Raw genomic sequence first — 17,590 nt, 5'->3', positions numbered from 1 at the left:
AAATTAATATAAAATAACTATCATGAATGCAAATTTTTACAATATAATGCACAATTAATGCCTATCAATTTCACCAAAGCGAATCAATTCAATCAAAAAAGAATGCATAAACGTATGCAAAATAATTAAAATTGTCACAAAAACTTTCTCTTAAATTAAATTCACAATTGCAAAACTGAACAAAATCATACATGATTAAGAACGATTTCAGTACCATACAACAAATACTATGCGCGTCACAAATAAAACCGACTATTTGTACAATATAAGAAAGTAATAGGCTACAAGTAACCGTTACAATTTATAAGAGCATAGATGCATTCAATGTCAGATGCGTCTGTTCTACGTAAAACCACTTCTAATTTTAAATCAGTAACATAAATAGTGTAAACAACAAAACTGAACAATAATAAGCATCAAACATAATAAGTTAAACAATTACCATTATGCAGTAAAAATCTAACAGTCGTTGAAAGTCAATTACTCACTTCCAGTAGAGATGATCTGAGAGAATTATTTACAGAAAAGTTTAATTCCTGACAGAAAAGCATAATTTCCTTAAATTTCTTACTCTCACTAGGCATTCGGGTATTTTTTTTTTTTTCAGGAAATATGAAAAATGTGCAATGCCCTCGCCGAGACTCAAACCTGGACCTCTCGAATACACGCCGAATGGGCTACCGTTATACCACGAAAGAATGCGCTGAGAAAAGAGAGAAAATACCTTATATATTTCCTCTTTTAAGGGAGACTGGTGATTAGGGGACCCAATCGCTAAACTCTGATGATGAAGAATTATTGTCCACCACCTTTTAGTTCGGGCGCCACTGTTGAGTCGTCAGATTTTTTTTTTTTTTTTTTTTTTTTGGATGCAGGTGATGTGAAAAATATGCATTGCCCTTGCTCGGAGTCTAACCCAGGAAATCTCTCATACGCGTCGAGTATGCTTCCAATTACACCGCAAGGCATGCGAGGGAGAAAATACCATATAAAATTTATGAACATGAACTTAATACACTTTGTGTAACCCAGTATTCTAAGTCTTACCAGCTGCAGCTCAAGTCTTAGTAAGCTGGATAATTATAATAAAACTTTCTTTTTCTCAATTAATTTATATGTACAATTAATTACCACAATGATCGCTAGGATATTTTTTCATTTTCTTGTCAACTCCACCACTTAAGAGGGCCCCACCAGCGGCCGAGCGGTAGAAACGCCCTCTGAACATTGGTAGCTCGGTTCAAGGTTCGAATCCTGCAAATAGACTGGCTGCTTTTCTCATGCGTAGCGTCTGCATGAGCCAGTTTGCTTTAGAACGTCCTCCACGAAAGCATCCGTCCTCTTAGGCAGGTAGCCCTCGAGGCTTTGCCGTAATCACATAAACCAAACCAGCACTTGTGTACTCATCCTTTGCATTTTAGAAACTTAATCATATTCTCCTTGCGGTCTTCCTCACAAATTTTACAGGGCGATCGACACGATGTGAAACAATACGTTTGACTAGGGTGTAACTCGTTTTACAGAAAGAGGCGCAGATGGCGTATTATTAAGCCTAATATTGAAAAGGTTCGACATAAGCCAGTAGTATGACTTGCGCAACTTTAATCCATAAAGCATATTTCGTTCAAGAATTAGATTCAGCAATTTTGATATCCTTATTTGATTTTAGAAAAAGAGATATTAATTTCAGGGTCAGTTGTTTTAACGTATAAGTATAGAAGAGGACCTTTCCACAGCCCTTTAAGTAATATTTTTCATCATTTATTTACTACCTGTTTCACTCATTTTGTGCTTATGTGTATTTTATTTTCACATAAAACATTAAAAAACGTCTCTTTGGGCATAATATGAAATCTGAAAACTTTAAAATTTTTATATATATATTTTAGTTTTTTACTCTATTTATAAATTCTGTGTTTTCAAGTCAAACTTTCTTGTCTTTTCTCGGTTTAAATGAAATGTGCTGAATGTGCTATATTTGCGTTTTCGGAAAAATAAGTAAGAAATTATGAATAATCTTAGGAAATCCACAAAACCTGCACTCATTATATGTTTCTTTCTGACTGATTTATTCTGCTATAAAAACAAGGTAACACAAAAATATTCTGTTTACAAAATTCAACTACAATTTTATATCACGAATAAAAGCGTGGAATGCCCTTGCTGAATGTGTGAAGATAATGATTTGTAATTATTACAATGCAATTCAGTTATCCGAACTTCGTTATTTAAGGGTCTACGCTTTTATCATCCGGGATGTAAAATTATAGATGAACTTTGTAAATAGAACTTTTAATCTCTTGTTTGCATTAAACTACGATATAAAAAACTATCTTGCTTCTTTAACAAACAAACTAAACACATTAAATTTTTTAAATAAAAGCTTATTTTTTAAATTTTTTAAATTTTTTTCATCGTTAAAATCCCAATGATACAATTATCAACCAAATTATTCAATTGAAAAACGTTTTTCAACAATGAATAATAATTCTTTTTCTTTCAACAACACCGTTACATTAACTAGTAGTTGAAAATCAACGTCTGATGTTATACACCACATGACTTCCTTTTACGGAATATTAAATTATGCACATTTTTTCCTGCATTTCGCTTAAACGTATTTCCTCGAATTTCATTAGAGATATATTTCTCTTTTATTCAATTCAGTTCTCGCTTTGCGACAAAGCAAAAATACATGAAACCTCAAAAGACCTTTATTAAGAATTGCAAAGCATATAAAAATATAAAACATAAATACAGTTAAAACAATTTAAAGAACAATTTTTACAATTAAAATTAGGGTTTCCACGCAAAAAGAATCAATTCGGCCAGAAAGCAAGAAGACAGATTTGCACAAAATTGAAAGTTTATTTTTGGTCTCGCTCGACAAAAAGACACTGAAGGCGTAGAAACTGAATTTGTTGTGGACGTTATGCTGAGTCAATATACTGGAGATAATTTAATAACTTAAATAATTCCAGAATGGATTAAGCATGATTTAATTCGCAATAATAATATAGGAGACGTTATCTTTGTTGATGCGAAACTTAGTTTCTCTAGATTTGCAACAAATCCACTATTCTGTCAAGTTTCGAATGTAAACAAATATGGCTGGTTATGGTGAAAAAATTTAGTTATAGTCGCACTTAAACATCTTTTATATTGTTGATAATTCTACAACTATTGCGTGGATGTTAGCTAAAGCATAAAAACTTTAACCGGAAGATAAAAACAACATAATTCAATCATTTTTAATAAAAAACGGAAAAAACTCTCTTCTGAATCTATTTTAAATTAATAGATGTCACGCAAAACATCGTTAAATTGCATTCGATAGCTGTCAAAATGGATGTTTTCTTTGATTTATGGTACCCGGAATCTTTCGTGATTACAATACTTCCTTTACAGCGTACAAGGAAGAAAGAAATTAAGTTATTTTGTCAAAAATTAAGTTAAAAAGCTCAAATAAACATTATTTAAAAGAATGTTTTCAGCTCTTTCAGGGAGTAATGTGTTTTAGTTGGTTCGTTAATGAAGATATGCGCAAAACAGCCTTTTCAGTAATAAATTTTTTTCAATTCTTAACTAAAATTTGAAATAGTTGCTTCATCATATTGTGCCTTCATCCAAAATGAACATGTGGGCAAAATTTGTAGACAGCAGCTAACCAGAAAATAGTTTAAAATTCGATGGGAACGTTTTGATCATAGTGGCGAACACCACGAACAAATTAAATGAAAACTTATAAAAATGCGGCTAGCTTAAAAAAAGGGAGAAATTCATCTAATCAATATTTTTTTAATATTCTTGTTCTAAAAGAGGGTGAAAATTATGTTTTATATTCTCTAAGATTTTCAATCTTTTATAGCAGATACCTTTTGAATTTTAGAATTTTATACATTTTTGGATGTTAGAAGTTTAATGTGACATAAAACATTATATAGAATGTAATATTACGTACCATAATAAAATTAAGAAAATCAGAAATGAATGCTGAAAAATCAAATGTTGGGAAAAATTACATAAACATTTACATATGAAGTAGAAAAAATTAAAATATCAGATTTTATTACAAGTAATTTTAACCGTTAATGCGAGCGTAGAGTTCGATTTTAGAAGCCGGGAGATTTTTTTAATTCTTTCTAGGTCAGAGTTTTGGAGAATTCTGGGTACCCTCTTTGTCCGACCCATCTTCTAGACTGAATTAAAATATGCTTTCTTTAATAGTTTTTAGCCGGAGATGCTATTAATCTCAAATCTCTCTCATTTTTCAAATGCTGTCAACAGATGTTATCGTCATATATCATTTTTAAAGAAATAATATAGCGAATATTAAAGCATATATGCATACGTCTATAATACAAGAAATGGAATGTTGCCACCAAATGTTATCACGACATATTATTTTTAAAGAAATTGTAGCGAATGTACAAAAAAAGCATAGCAATATTTAACACTTATTAACTTTCTTAACAAGAAAACATTTTTAACCTCTTCAAGCCAGTCTGTTGCCATGTGGCGAAACGTAAAATATTTAATTTTGCCGTGAATAATCTCTTATGGAGAAAGGACCGATAAATCAAATTAGATGACCTGGAAAATTTAAATTGATTACTTTATAAATAAAGCCACAATGCCAGATGCTTTCAAATGTTTTTGAAACATCAAGAAAAGCCGTACATATGGTTAATCTGCAATCGAAGCCTTCAGTAATTGCTTCGATGACGCGTAGGATTTATTCTGTAGTATTATGTTTTATTCTTAGTCCAAATTGCTCTAGGCGAAGGAAGAAAGAAGAAGGAATAGTACTTTGAAGGCAGTAGAGTATAACTTATTCTAGAAATTTAGAAAAAGAGTTGAAGTACAGGGTGGTTGTATTTAAAGTTCCAATGGTCATAAAAGAAAAACTACGGACCAAATGTTATCAAATTTGGTAATCGTGTAAAGGAGGTCATGGACAAACAAAAGGAAAAAAAAGAAGCTCAAAAACTCTGCACCAGGTTAAAAATAGCGTTGTATGCAATATTGTTAAACGAAATAAGGGTCGGAATCTAACTTAACCTTTTGTTAACGGGTTTAACATGTTGTATTATACCCTTAAGAAACATTGACCTAAATAAAATTACCATTTAAAGGCGATAAAAGTCACATGCGCCATCCGTGTAACAGAGAAATCCGTCCTGTGAAAAACCACAAATTAGCGATTATAAAATGCGAGGTTAGCAAATCATACGCAAAAGTTTGCGCATTCCGGAAATCGTTTTCTTACAATGCAGTAATACGATTAAACATATTTTAAACCGATGTCTTTATGTCTTACTTCGTTTAAGAATATTACATACAGCGCCATTTTCTTCCTGGTGGTGAGATTTGGAACTTTTCGTTGTAACAGAAAATTAATTCCCACGACCTCCTTTTCAAGATTACCAAGTTCGATAACATTTGGCCCAGTAGTTTTCGTTTTATGATCATTTCAAAGTGGCACTTAATTATAACTAATTAATTTAGAAGTCAAACAATAAGAATCAGCGTTATATTTTCAAATTTTCACAAGACCAGTTTCGATGGTTTTACGGAACCATCATCCTCAGCTGTAAAAACGCAAATGAACGAGATAAGATATAATAACTAGATAATATAAGATAAGAAATTCTGGGCAGGAGATAAATTATTGGCGCCATATGTTGATGAAACCAGAACTAAAACATAATTTCTTTAAAGGCTGAAGGCAAAGATGGATTGGAATTAGGGTTTAAAAGAACAGAAAGATTTACTTTTCTTTTAATCTTTCTGTTCTAGTTAACGTTTAATGTTTGTTCGGCGTGTTATCTTAATTGTAACCAACTTGTAAGCTAATGGTTTAATAGTGTTGCGTTATTCGTCACGTACATACGGGTTCGTGGATTTGAGGTGAATAACGACGACACTTGATGAAGTATCGAAACACAATTTATTAGCCAGTATTACTCAAGAGAGCTCCAATAACACGTTTACAGTCGTCGAAGATCTACCATAAAACACGGTGAAACAATCAGCGACACAATCTTCAGACTATCAGGCTATAATGTTGAAGGCAGCTTCACGGCAAAGCACCAGAGTACAGCTTCTTACTCTCCTCAGTCGTTCTCGGAACTCTACGTATTCGCGAGACTCTCCACGCTACAACTAGCGATGCACTCCACCATACACTAGAGTACAGCTCCCGACTCACCTCGGTCCTTCTCGGAGCTTAAAACACTGTAAGAGGAAACTCGACGATGCATTAACTCGCGATACACTAGGAGACTCTCTCGCTGCACTCAACGACCAGTTCGGCTCTAGACACTCACTGACTCGACTAGGCACTCACTAATTGTCTATCAACTCGATGGTCTCCTCCACTGATTCTCCGGGTACCAGCAGGGTTAATATAGCTTTTGGCTTGCGTTCGAGAACATTCTGGGCTAAACCAGTAAGAATTTGTTTCAGAAGGTTCTCCATTCGTCTATGGCATATCGCCAAGTGTGCCGCCAAATGGGCGATTTCTAGCCGATTGTGGCACCCCTGCCTTCCTTTGCTATTTTCTGGGAACCCGTGCCTGCTTTACGGGAAAGCTATCTTACCGCGCCTGGACGTTTCGTAACAATAGTTTTGGGAAAAGTACTATTTTTATTTGGTTTAAGAAAAGTAAATATAGCTGAATGTTTCCAACAACCAGAGCAACGGTTTAGTCGCATATTTTTAAAGCTACAATCGTTATACAAACCTGTACATTGGTTTTACGAATTTTGGCTTTCCTGATAATGTTCTCTACTTAGAAAGCAAAATTTGTTGGTGTAGAAGTGCTGCAAGTTGTTTTCTTAACATATTTTTCAGTCGTTGATTTTATACTTTAAATGCATTGCAAATGGCGAAAAACATCATGTGTCCAAAATTCTGCAAGGTGTTTTGCAACTGCACACAACTATGTGGCGAGTATTTATATTTTTCTGAAAAACACGGAGAAGACAAAACATAGATGGCGTATTTCCAGCAAAACTACAAGAAACATAATTTTTGATGAACTTAATATTGTCTTGCTTCATTTCCTATTTTAAGAATTCATCCATCTCTGACGCTAAGATAAACTGAAATGACTGATGAAGAGAGACATGATAGACGTGTTTTGCAACCACAGTAAGGAGCAATGAGGAAACTATCCCTTAAAAATACTGTTGAAGAAACTTTCGTCTGAATCAAGCTAATATATGCGTTACGCTACGGAATAATACTAAAAGAAATCGATTAATCAGTTTTCCTGTGGTGCTGAAAGCTAAGGTATATTTTTCAAATTTATCTTTCCTTTATTAAGCAGATTCCATTTATTTAATCAGATTTATAATTAAAAATTTAAGTATGAATTTAACTAATGATATAACATCTACTTTTTATTAAAAACAAGTAAAAAATCAGTTTTGTTTTTGATTTTCTTCATTGAGCTGTTTATGAGGCCAGCAGCCTAAATAATTATATTTGTTATTTTTATGAAGCCTAAATTTCGAATTTTAAAATTGTTTTTTATTCATTTTGCACTTATTCGAATTTAAGAAAATTTTCATTAAAACCTCAGTGATATAAAAGTTAAGTGTTGCCATTCGGGAAAATTTATGTTATTTTTATTTCAGATTTAATAAAAAATAACTCCTACTGTCCGAAATAATACACTTTTATTCTGTGCGGCAGTGAGTTGCCGCTAGACAAAACGTAATATATTTAATTGTTCTTTCAAATTTAATTTATGTGTTATTGATTTACAAACCAAACGATATAAAAGCAACCAGCGAAGTTCTTCACTACAAAAAATTAAAGTCAGATGTACTGAAAATAAACTGATTATAAGTTTGAGATGAAATTTTTAGTTAGCAAAATATTTATCTTGTGCGTTTTATTTTAACTAGCTGGACTCTAAAATCATTATTAGTTCGTAAGGGTTGTTAGTCTCAAATTACGATTTTGCTTTATTTTTTCCTTTCATTTTTTAATTCCAATGCGTTGTTTCTCTTTTCACTTGTAAAGACCATTCAGTCTATCATATTTAGATTATTAATTAACTAATCAAACGATTTAAAAGTAATAGATGCAATTCTTAAGAGTATTATTATTAGCACAAAAGCACAACAATACAATATTAAAGCACAGTACAATATTAAAAGCATACAATACTAAACCCCATACAATATTAAAAGCACAACTTTTAATATTGTATGCACTTCTAGTTTAATGAATTCTTATATAAATCTAAAGCAATAAATTATGATTCTGAAATACAAAAGCTTCATAATAATATTTAGAGTATATATTTAGTGTTTAAAAATTTATGAAATTGTTTGTGTGAAACTCCTTTCGGCATACAAATAGTAGCAAAATTGAATATTTTTTGATGAATTCCTTTTCAACGTAACTTTCACATGTGTCTGTTGAGTTTACTGCAGCTGCCTTTCGAATTGTAAGCTTTTCTTTATCTGCGAATTATATTAGTATCGTGTTAGTTTAGACCACGAATCAATACTCAGTAATAACCACTTAGTCCATGCCACCACATATCACCACCCCCCGCCACTATTCCTTAGAAAGTGTTCCTCGAAAGCATCCCTTCCCTTAGGCACGTATCCCTCCTTCGAGCATGCCTTCGTTGTGTAACGATAGCACAATCAGCGTGTAGTCGAGAAGTTCAGGCTCGAGTCCCGACGAAGGCATTGCTCATTTTTCGTGTCTCCTGCTTCAAAATAATCATCAGAAATATATTAAAGGTAGTTAAAGAGAAAATTCAATTGCAAATGATTGTAGTTTATTTATTAACCTACCATTTAATGAAAGTGAAATACGACGTCAAATGTTACAAGTTTAAAATTAAATATCTTGGTCAATTTTTGTGGTACGGGAGTCAAACTTTTTTTTATTATTTTTTGTAATCACTATAAACTTCTTTTAAAAACAAAGACCAAAGGATAGGAAAAAAATTAGATTTTGTATATTTAACGAGAATTACTTTTTAACTTTAAAAATGTGAAAACACAAATCTTTGCATCATTTAAAATATTTTTCTGGGGGGAAGTTTAGTCTACGATTAACGATTAAGAAAATAAAGGCTGGATAAAGACTTTTATGGATACGGTGTGCATACCGTTCATTTTAAAATCACGTGAAGTTGCAAACATACTTCATGTAGTTGTTGTTATTAAAATTGACAGATACAATATTCGTCTTCGTAAAGCATAATAATTTTTGATGTACGAAGAAACAATTCCTATATATTTCAAATGTGAATACTAAGATTATTTAGATCTACAATGCAAAGTAGCTTCAGGACAATTCCAATCGCTTTTAATGAAATTATGATGCCATCGTTAAGCTCAATGCGCACAGAAGGAGTCTCAGCAGCTACCAACTCCACGCTAACTAACTATTTTATTCCCCAGTTCATTATCCGGCAACCTGGAACTCGACTCTAATTTCGCATTTAATTGTTATGGCGGTTAGTTACCATCTTCTGCGTTTATCCGTTTCTGCATCCGTTCCCATTCGTGGCTCAACAGTCGGCGACAAAATCCTTTCAGTGCGACAGGGATCCGTCATTAACATCGCCTCCTGTGAGGGAATTGAGGATGTCTCTGGCGTTATGACGTCACTGGCGAGATCGATGGCACAAGGTGAAAACGTTACATCCTCGCTTCCGGGCTCGCGGATACGTTACTCAAACGGGATGTAGAAACGATTCCTCAGCTTTTTTCCATAAAACGTGCCAGTGAGAAACTGATATTCTTTCTACCAATATACATCACATTATTTCTTTTCAGCTACTAGATATACCCACAGGAGACATTTTAAAATGCCTTTACTATCTTTAATTGAGATAATGAATATTTGTTATAGCAGATGTCTAAAGTTAAAATTCCATGAGAGGCAAATGTACAGGTGAAAGCAGCCAATGGGTCAAAAATTATTGTGACAAAGTATAAAAAAGAAAAGAAAAAAAAAAGAGAAAGAAAAAAAAAATGTGTTAAAGTTTTCAGATTTTAAATTACGTTCAAAAGGGCGTTTTTTTTTTTTTTTTAACATTTTGTGTGTTACCTTTATTTATTAAATATCATGTTCTTCGCACTTAAACCATGAAATTCAGTTCAAGAACAATATCGCAAAATAATTTTAAACTGAGCATATCTTTAGAATTTCCGATACACAATCTCGCGCGCTGGAGATTAAAATGTTTTTTTTTTTTTTTTTTCTGTACAACGTTGCCATTGTTCGCTTTCAGATCCTTGAGTTTGTTAATAAAAAGTTCTTTAAAGTTTTACAAAATAGGAAATCGATCATAAAGCAAATTTCAAATTTGGGCTTTCAGATGCCCAAATTCGCAGCAGGATTACGTCATTCAAAATTGGATAGCTCTAGGTACCGTTGTTTTATCACAAAGCGAGAAATATACATACATTTATGCAGATTCTTCGTTATTTAATTTCTTGAAATATAATACAGGGCGATAGTATTTGGTGGCAACGATTTGAAAAATGATACAGCCTTTTAAGGGTTTCAAATTGCTAAAACGAAATTAATAGTCTTTCAAGACAAATTGCCCTTTTGGACTAAAAAGATTTCCATGTCGTACCAAAGGATTTCTTAAAGTTTTTGATGCTCTTGATGAACTCGCAGTTTAGCAATCAAAGCTTAATATAATGTCATTATTATCTTATGAGATACTACATGTCTCTCATAACAGATGTCTCAAGTTAATATTCCACGAGAGGTGAATGTACAAGTAAAAGCAGCCAATGGGTCAAAATATTTTTGTAACAAAGTATTTAAAAGAAAAGAAATGAAAAAGAAAATACAAAATGGAAAGGATTTTCACGTCACAACAGAGGATTTCTTAGTTTTTAATGCTCTCGCTGAACTCGAAGTTTAGCAATTAACGCTTGACTCACTCCTGCTAATGTATTTTTAATATTTATTACTGAACTTTGCCTTTTTTTTTAACTTACGCAGCATAAAATTCAACAGTAAAATCAAAAAAAATTTTTAAAAACAGCGTATGTTTAGAAACCCTGATACAGTGTTAAGCATTTCCATCTATTTTCTTATTTCATTTCCTTATATAGATTTTCAGTGGTTTATTTTATTTTTTTTTTAAATAAGAGGATCAATACAACATTTTATTTTGCCTTTTTAACTTACGTACTATTACTTCCTTTCCCTTATGCTATTTGAAATTCACAGCAAAATAGCAATATTTTTAAAAGCAAAATATATTAGGAAATTCTGATGCATACCATTAAGTTTTAGTCCAAAGGGACAATTTGCCCAGAAAGACTATTAATTTTGTTTTGGCATTTTGCGTAGATTCACTATAAGCATTGTTTCACTTTTCCAATTTTTGCCACCAAATATTATCGCCCTGTATTATATTTATAGAAATTAAACAATGAAGAACTGCATAAACGTATGTATGTTTCTCGCATTGTGATAAAACAACGGTACCTAGAGCCATCTAATTTTGAATAAAGTAATCCTCCTACAAATATAGGCATCTGGAAGCCAAATTTGAAGTTTGGAATTTGTTTTATTATCGATTTCATATTTTGTAAAACTTAAACGAGTTTTTGATTAACAAACTCAAGGATTTCAAAGCGAGCCATGGCAACGTGGTGAAAAAAAAAAAAAACATTTTTATCTCCAGCGCGCAACGCTGTGTATAAGAAATTCTAAAAATCTGCTCCTTTTAAAATTATTTTGTGATATTGCTCTTGAACTTTATTTTATGGTTATACTGTGAAGAACATGATATTTAATAAATAAAGGTAACATGCAAAATGTCAAGAAAACGCCCCTTTGGACGTAATTTAAATTCTGAAACCTTTCAGATTTTTTAAAACTTTTTTATCATTAACCTTCTTTTCTTTGTATCTTTATTTGTTAAAGTTCCCTCTCTTTCTCCTATAAAAAAAGTGAGGATCCAGGCTACTTAGCACTTCTTACGATCATTAACAAAACGAAACACTTTTCAACTAAATTTCAAGTTAGTCTTACTGAATATTTATCCAAACACATATGAAAAATAATCTAAATAATTATTTAATTTAAAAATACACAAATTAAAATAAAAATAAACAAATTATGAAAACTTTCGCAGTTGGGTGAAACTTCAGAATAAATAACGACAACCTATTCTCTTTAATTTATTCATTAATTTTTCTTCGACAAATACGTAAATAATCATAATTTTTTTATTTCTAATAACAGTTGGAACTTGATGGCTTTTATAGTCCGATAAATATGCAGATTGTTTTTATACATTTTTAGAATATTAAAATATACCTGTGTAGTTCGACCGTCTCAAACGCAACCTTGGCTAGCATTTTGCCAAAACACATAGACTCGTCCAAAAGGGGCATTATTACTTACTGCGACGTGAAAGGTCACGAGAAAGCCTTCTCTTTTTCGAAAAGAGAGAATTTAATATGGTCAATAGAAAGAAAGTCCCGTTCCTTCCACTCAATTTTCAGAATAATTCGATGCAAATGGCGCATGCGTGTTTGCGCTCATGGTCGCGGATGGGGCGGTCAAACTATTAGCAGTCTATACATTCAGTCATATTCCAGTTACGAGTATTACTTACGACATACTTAATATTTTATATTTAAAACGCTGCTATGAAGTTATAGTTGTATATAATGTTATATATAGTATTGACTTTTATGGAAACTGGAAATTTAGAAAGAATTTCTTATTCTTCCAACATTAACAACAGTACAGTAGAACTCCAATTATCCGAAATAATATGGACCGGCCCCCTTTTCGATATTCAAAAATTCGGATAACTGGATTTTTCCGAAGAAAGAGTGTACGCACACTTTAATTAATTAATGTTGTACGTATGTTGAAAATGGGAGGAAAAATACTATTTTGAAAGGAAAAAAAGTTATGAAAAGGCAACCCTCTTACGTATATGTTATAAGGTATTTCTCCCACCTTCTTGGCGTGCCTTCGTGGTGTAGTGGTTCTGCACGTTGTGTCGGTATTCCAGAGATCCGTTTGCTAATTTTTTCATCTCTCCGGCTATTCCAAAAATACCTAATGTCTCTACAGTGGCACCCGAACTAAAAGGGTGTTGGATGAGGATTCTCAAGCAAAAACCGCTTGAAAACGCCATCTTCTGAATTTTTGTTGTTTCTCCCTTCGTTGATTTTCTTGAAGAAATTCCATCTTCGTTTTCAAGCAGTGGCACGAAGTTAAAAGTGTAAGTGTGCTCCTTTTAATGAATGAAATCGTTGAATGTCCAACACTAACTTTCCGTTTTAATTTTTTTTTTTAAATTCTGAAAGCGATTCGGATAATCAACAATTCGGATAGCCGGATTTCGGATAATTGGAGTTGTACTGTATTATCCATAGAAATCAACTCCTATAAAGGAAACTGTTGTACAATATTTAGATGCAATTTTCCCTCTAATATTTCTTATTTAGATATACGCAGAAGAACGTTACATAGAGCGTAACGAAACTGTAGCTATGCAGAATATAAATGACACATTATTTCCGATCATCCTGAATATTTTATGTAGTGCGCTGGAAGGGAAAGCACCTATGCAATTTCTAAAGAATCAGTGCTCTGCTGTGCATTTACACAGCTTACAAGGAACGCAATCCACTCAAAGAATATAAAACAGAACGTGAAGATATCGGGGACTCTAAAGCAAGTTAGACTGAAAGTAAGCAGTGACGAGTTTATTTGTTAAGATTTCATTTTAAAATATCAGGTCTCGGATTTTTTGAAATTTTCAATAATTTATCTATTGCTTTGATTCTGAAGCAGCTTGAAATTATATCCAAATACGGATCTGGATTTCATCTTGATCAGCATTGCCTGAGATCTTCTTAAGGGGTGACTTAAAATCATCCTAAAGCTTCTCATTTCTTTCTTTTCCTCTCATGAAAATAAAGAAAGTGAACACTGCTAGCCCCCGGAAAACAGTGCACCTAGGATGCGAGATTGTTTTATTCCTGCCGTGAACTGAAGTATTAATGCATGAAGTTCCAAGGTATTTCGCCCGCCTTCTTAGCAGGCGTTTGTGGTATAGTGGTCAGAAAGCTCGACGTGTATTCGAGAGGTTCGTGGTTTCGACGACTAATTTTTCACATCTCCCGCTTCCAAATAATCTAATGTCTCTACAGTGGCGCCCGAACTAAAAGGGTGGTGGATGATGATTCTCCACACTCAGAATTGGGTGATTGGTTCTCATAAACCTCAGTCGCTCTTTAAAAGAAGGAATATATAAGGTATTTCTTCCGCCTTCTTAACATGCCTGCGTAGTGTGGTGGTCTGCATGCTGGGCGCGTATTCCGAAGGTCCGTGGTTCGATTTCCGGCGAAAGCGTTGCTCATTTTTCACTTCTCCTGCTTCCAAAAAATACCTAATGGCTCTATAAAGTATTAATGTATATTAGACTTTAATTTTTAATTTAAAATTAAAGTTTCACAATAGCTTTATTTCAAATTATTCGCGTAGAAGCGCTACAAAGTGTCTTTTACTTATAATTAGTCACTTCCATGCAAGCAGCTAAAAATGCAGAGTTTTTTACGCACGTTTAAAACGATTTCGAGGCCGTTTAACGAATTTTCAAAATGTTAATAGCATTTTTCTACTATAAGTCTGCAGCGTGATTTCCTTAACAGAAGAGCTTTCGTAAAATTTACAGGGTATTAATTTCTATTCCTCTTCCACTCCTTATCAGACTTCCTCATGCGTGGTGGGTTTTCTCTTAGAAAGAGCTCTCTTTCTAAGAGCATGTCTTTCTAAGCCCTGTGATGTCTTGGAAAGTGCTCTTTCCAAGACATCACGGGCTTAATAGTCCATTAGTGAAACGTCAGGAGACTTCGCAGGAATACGTTGAAAAGATATATATGCAATACCTGTATCAGTCTTCATTTTTTCAGACAATGCCGTGGCACTTTTCAAAGTATTACTTGTTGCTTTGTCTTTAGGAAATTTCACGCTTTGAAAATTACTGGGAGGAAGAAATGCAATTTCTTCTGTAAATGCCGGATGTAAAAATTTCTTTTGATAGTACGTTGAGTTTAGCACTTTTTTCCATTCTTCTTATTTTTAATTTTTCATGGTAAGAAAATCCTGAGAAAATTAAAATTTCCTTACTGAACTTCCTTTGCATTGAAAAATATAGGTTTGTAATTTTCTTTTTTTCATTTTCGATAATGAATAGACCTTTTTCTGTCGTAGCATTTAGATAAACCCATGCTTCATCCAGGGTAAAACTGTACTTCTATTTATCTCCTTCTAAATACTTCTCATACAGACTTCTATAAATTCTTTTGCATTAAGCCAGATGCCTCGGCAAAAGCTGGTGAACATTATGTTTTTTTAGCTTTTTCAAGTTGTAAATCTCGTTTTATAATTTTATTTATTGTTGTTACAGATGTATTTAAAGACTTTGCAATTGATTTCTGCTTTCAAATATTAATTAGCTGTTGTCGGAAATATTTATTCCAAAACATTTTTTTTTTAAATTCCTAATCGAAATTGCCTAAAAATGTATAAACACTCTTTGCAGTTACTATATTAAGAAAGTAAATATGATTTTAATGAATCCACATGATGTAATATCATAGGCAGTTAAAAATAATTGAAATGAGTCTGTGTTTGTTCTTTTAAATCACTTAGTTTGTTAATTAATAAAGTTTAAATAAAAAAGGAAAATTAAATATTAATTTACGCTTTTCTGAACAACAACACACTGCCGCGTGGAAGATAAAAATACTTTAATTCGTATAGTGGTAATACATTTCTTTTTGAAATGCTGAGTTTGCTTATTAAAATCGAAACACAAATATATATTTCTTTTTCGTAGTGGCAACACACTTTTATCGCTGAGCTTTGTGATAAAATTTAAAATATAAATATCGTACGGTTTGCCGAGTGGCAATAGAAATCATTTATATCGCCGTGTTTTTAATCAAAATTTATTTAAATTCGTATACTATATGAATAAATAAAAAAGAATTCTAAATTCAGAATTCTGGCTTTGGGGCGACATGTGCAAGGGGGGGGCGACAATGTGTGTTAAAATTTAGATGGCTCTATGTGCCATCGTTTTCCCACAATGCATGGAACATACACACATACATACACTAAATGCTTACAGATTATTATTTAATAGAAATAATACAGATTGTTATCTTTTTTGAGTTTGAAAGTTTAATGTAACGATTATCGCAATATAACCGAAGTTAATTTTTCCGTAATATTGCAATTATATTGCTAATTTCATTCCTTTTGTACAGTTTATAAGTGTTATTTTATGTGTCATAAAGATTGATCTGTATAGTATTCCATAAATTATGTGTCCGTATCATTCGTATAATACCATACCTTCGGTCTGGTCTGTATGGTAAACCACAAAGACTGTACTTTTCAGCACATTTTGGAGTATATTTTTGAAGCAATTATTTTTTTAATTGCATATTTTTGTGCTATTTTATTGACGTGTGTGTTTTTGTATTCCTGTTAAAGGAATAAAATTTTCAGTAAAATAATAAAAAATATAAATAATAAATTAAATATAAAAATATAAATAATAAATTAAAATTAATTTAAATAAAAAAGTATAAATAATACTGATTTCGAGGATTTATTTGAGTAACTAAAAGATGAAAACACCCATCCTCTTTTTGACCTTTTGTCTTTACTTTTTTGCATAATATATAGATGGCGTTCACAAAAGTCCTTACTCGGTCTCTATTTCCGCCACCGTTGGTAATGGACATATACTTCCAGTTACAAAAATGTTTTTAAATAATGCAAAGACTCATATTTTTGCCATTTCTAAATTTAAAAAATATTAATTTTATATAAAATACGAAATATAACCTTTTACACTTTCCTTCGGTGCCTTTGTATACTAAAATATACAAAGTATACAAAGGTTCCTTCGGTGCCTTTGTATACTTTGTATATTTTAAGAAAATTCTGTACTTGTTATAAAAAGGAAAACATAAATCATTTGACTCCTTTTCGACAAAAACTGACTGAGCTATTTAATTTCACAATATTTGACGTCATTTTAAATTTGCACTGAGGGCGGTTAATAAATAAATTAGAATAATTCAAAGTTGATTCTTTTCCTTTAAATGCCATTCAATAATATTCTTCTGTGATTTACTAATACTTTCAGTTTGGTTCACAGAAAAATGTGTCTTCCTATCCGTTGGCCTAATTGCTTGTTTATGCTTGGAAACTTTAATTTTAAAAATTATTTTAGTAACTGTTTTTAACTGTATTTTGAGTTTTTTGTTTTCCTGTAGTTTACAAATTTTAACGAAGATATGTTAGTTAAAACATACGAGTTTACATAACATACGGTTTTTTATGTATTTTTGCCCTGTATCGTAGTCAGAACTGAATTAATTGAATGAAAAATATATCTCTAATGGAATTCCAGAAAATAAATTTAAAGGGAATGCAGCAAAATTTATGTATAATTTAATATACAGTACAAGGAAGTCATGTGACGTCCACATCAGATATTTTAATTAATGCTAAAATATTGCCAGTTGGCTATGTG

At 32.2% G+C, this 17,590-nt stretch overlaps 1 protein-coding gene across 2 annotated transcripts in view; it reads left to right on the top strand.

Annotated features, from left to right (window-relative positions):
* The window catches only part of LOC118202245 (potassium voltage-gated channel protein Shaw-like), a 437,925-nt gene that overhangs the window by 197,803 nt on the left and 222,532 nt on the right, over positions 1-17,590 (top strand). Inside the window, exon 1 of one of the 2 annotated variants that reach the window (XM_085813376.1) lies at positions 7,183-7,296. The exons of the other annotated variant lie outside the window; for it this stretch is intronic. The gene's annotated coding sequence lies outside the window, so the exon portion shown is untranslated. Of the gene's footprint in view, positions 1-7,182; positions 7,297-17,590 lie in introns of those variants that run through there. 2 annotated transcript variants of the gene reach the window in all.

This window comes from Stegodyphus dumicola, chromosome 3 (assembly GCF_044657685.1).
Source record: "Stegodyphus dumicola isolate Sdum_Otavi_A_Nest chromosome 3, ASM4465768v1".
In the NCBI taxonomy this organism is placed as follows: domain Eukaryota; kingdom Metazoa; phylum Arthropoda; class Arachnida; order Araneae; family Eresidae; genus Stegodyphus; species Stegodyphus dumicola.
The sequence above is the reverse complement of the archived record's forward strand: the minus strand, read 5'-3'. Positions and strand labels throughout refer to the sequence as shown.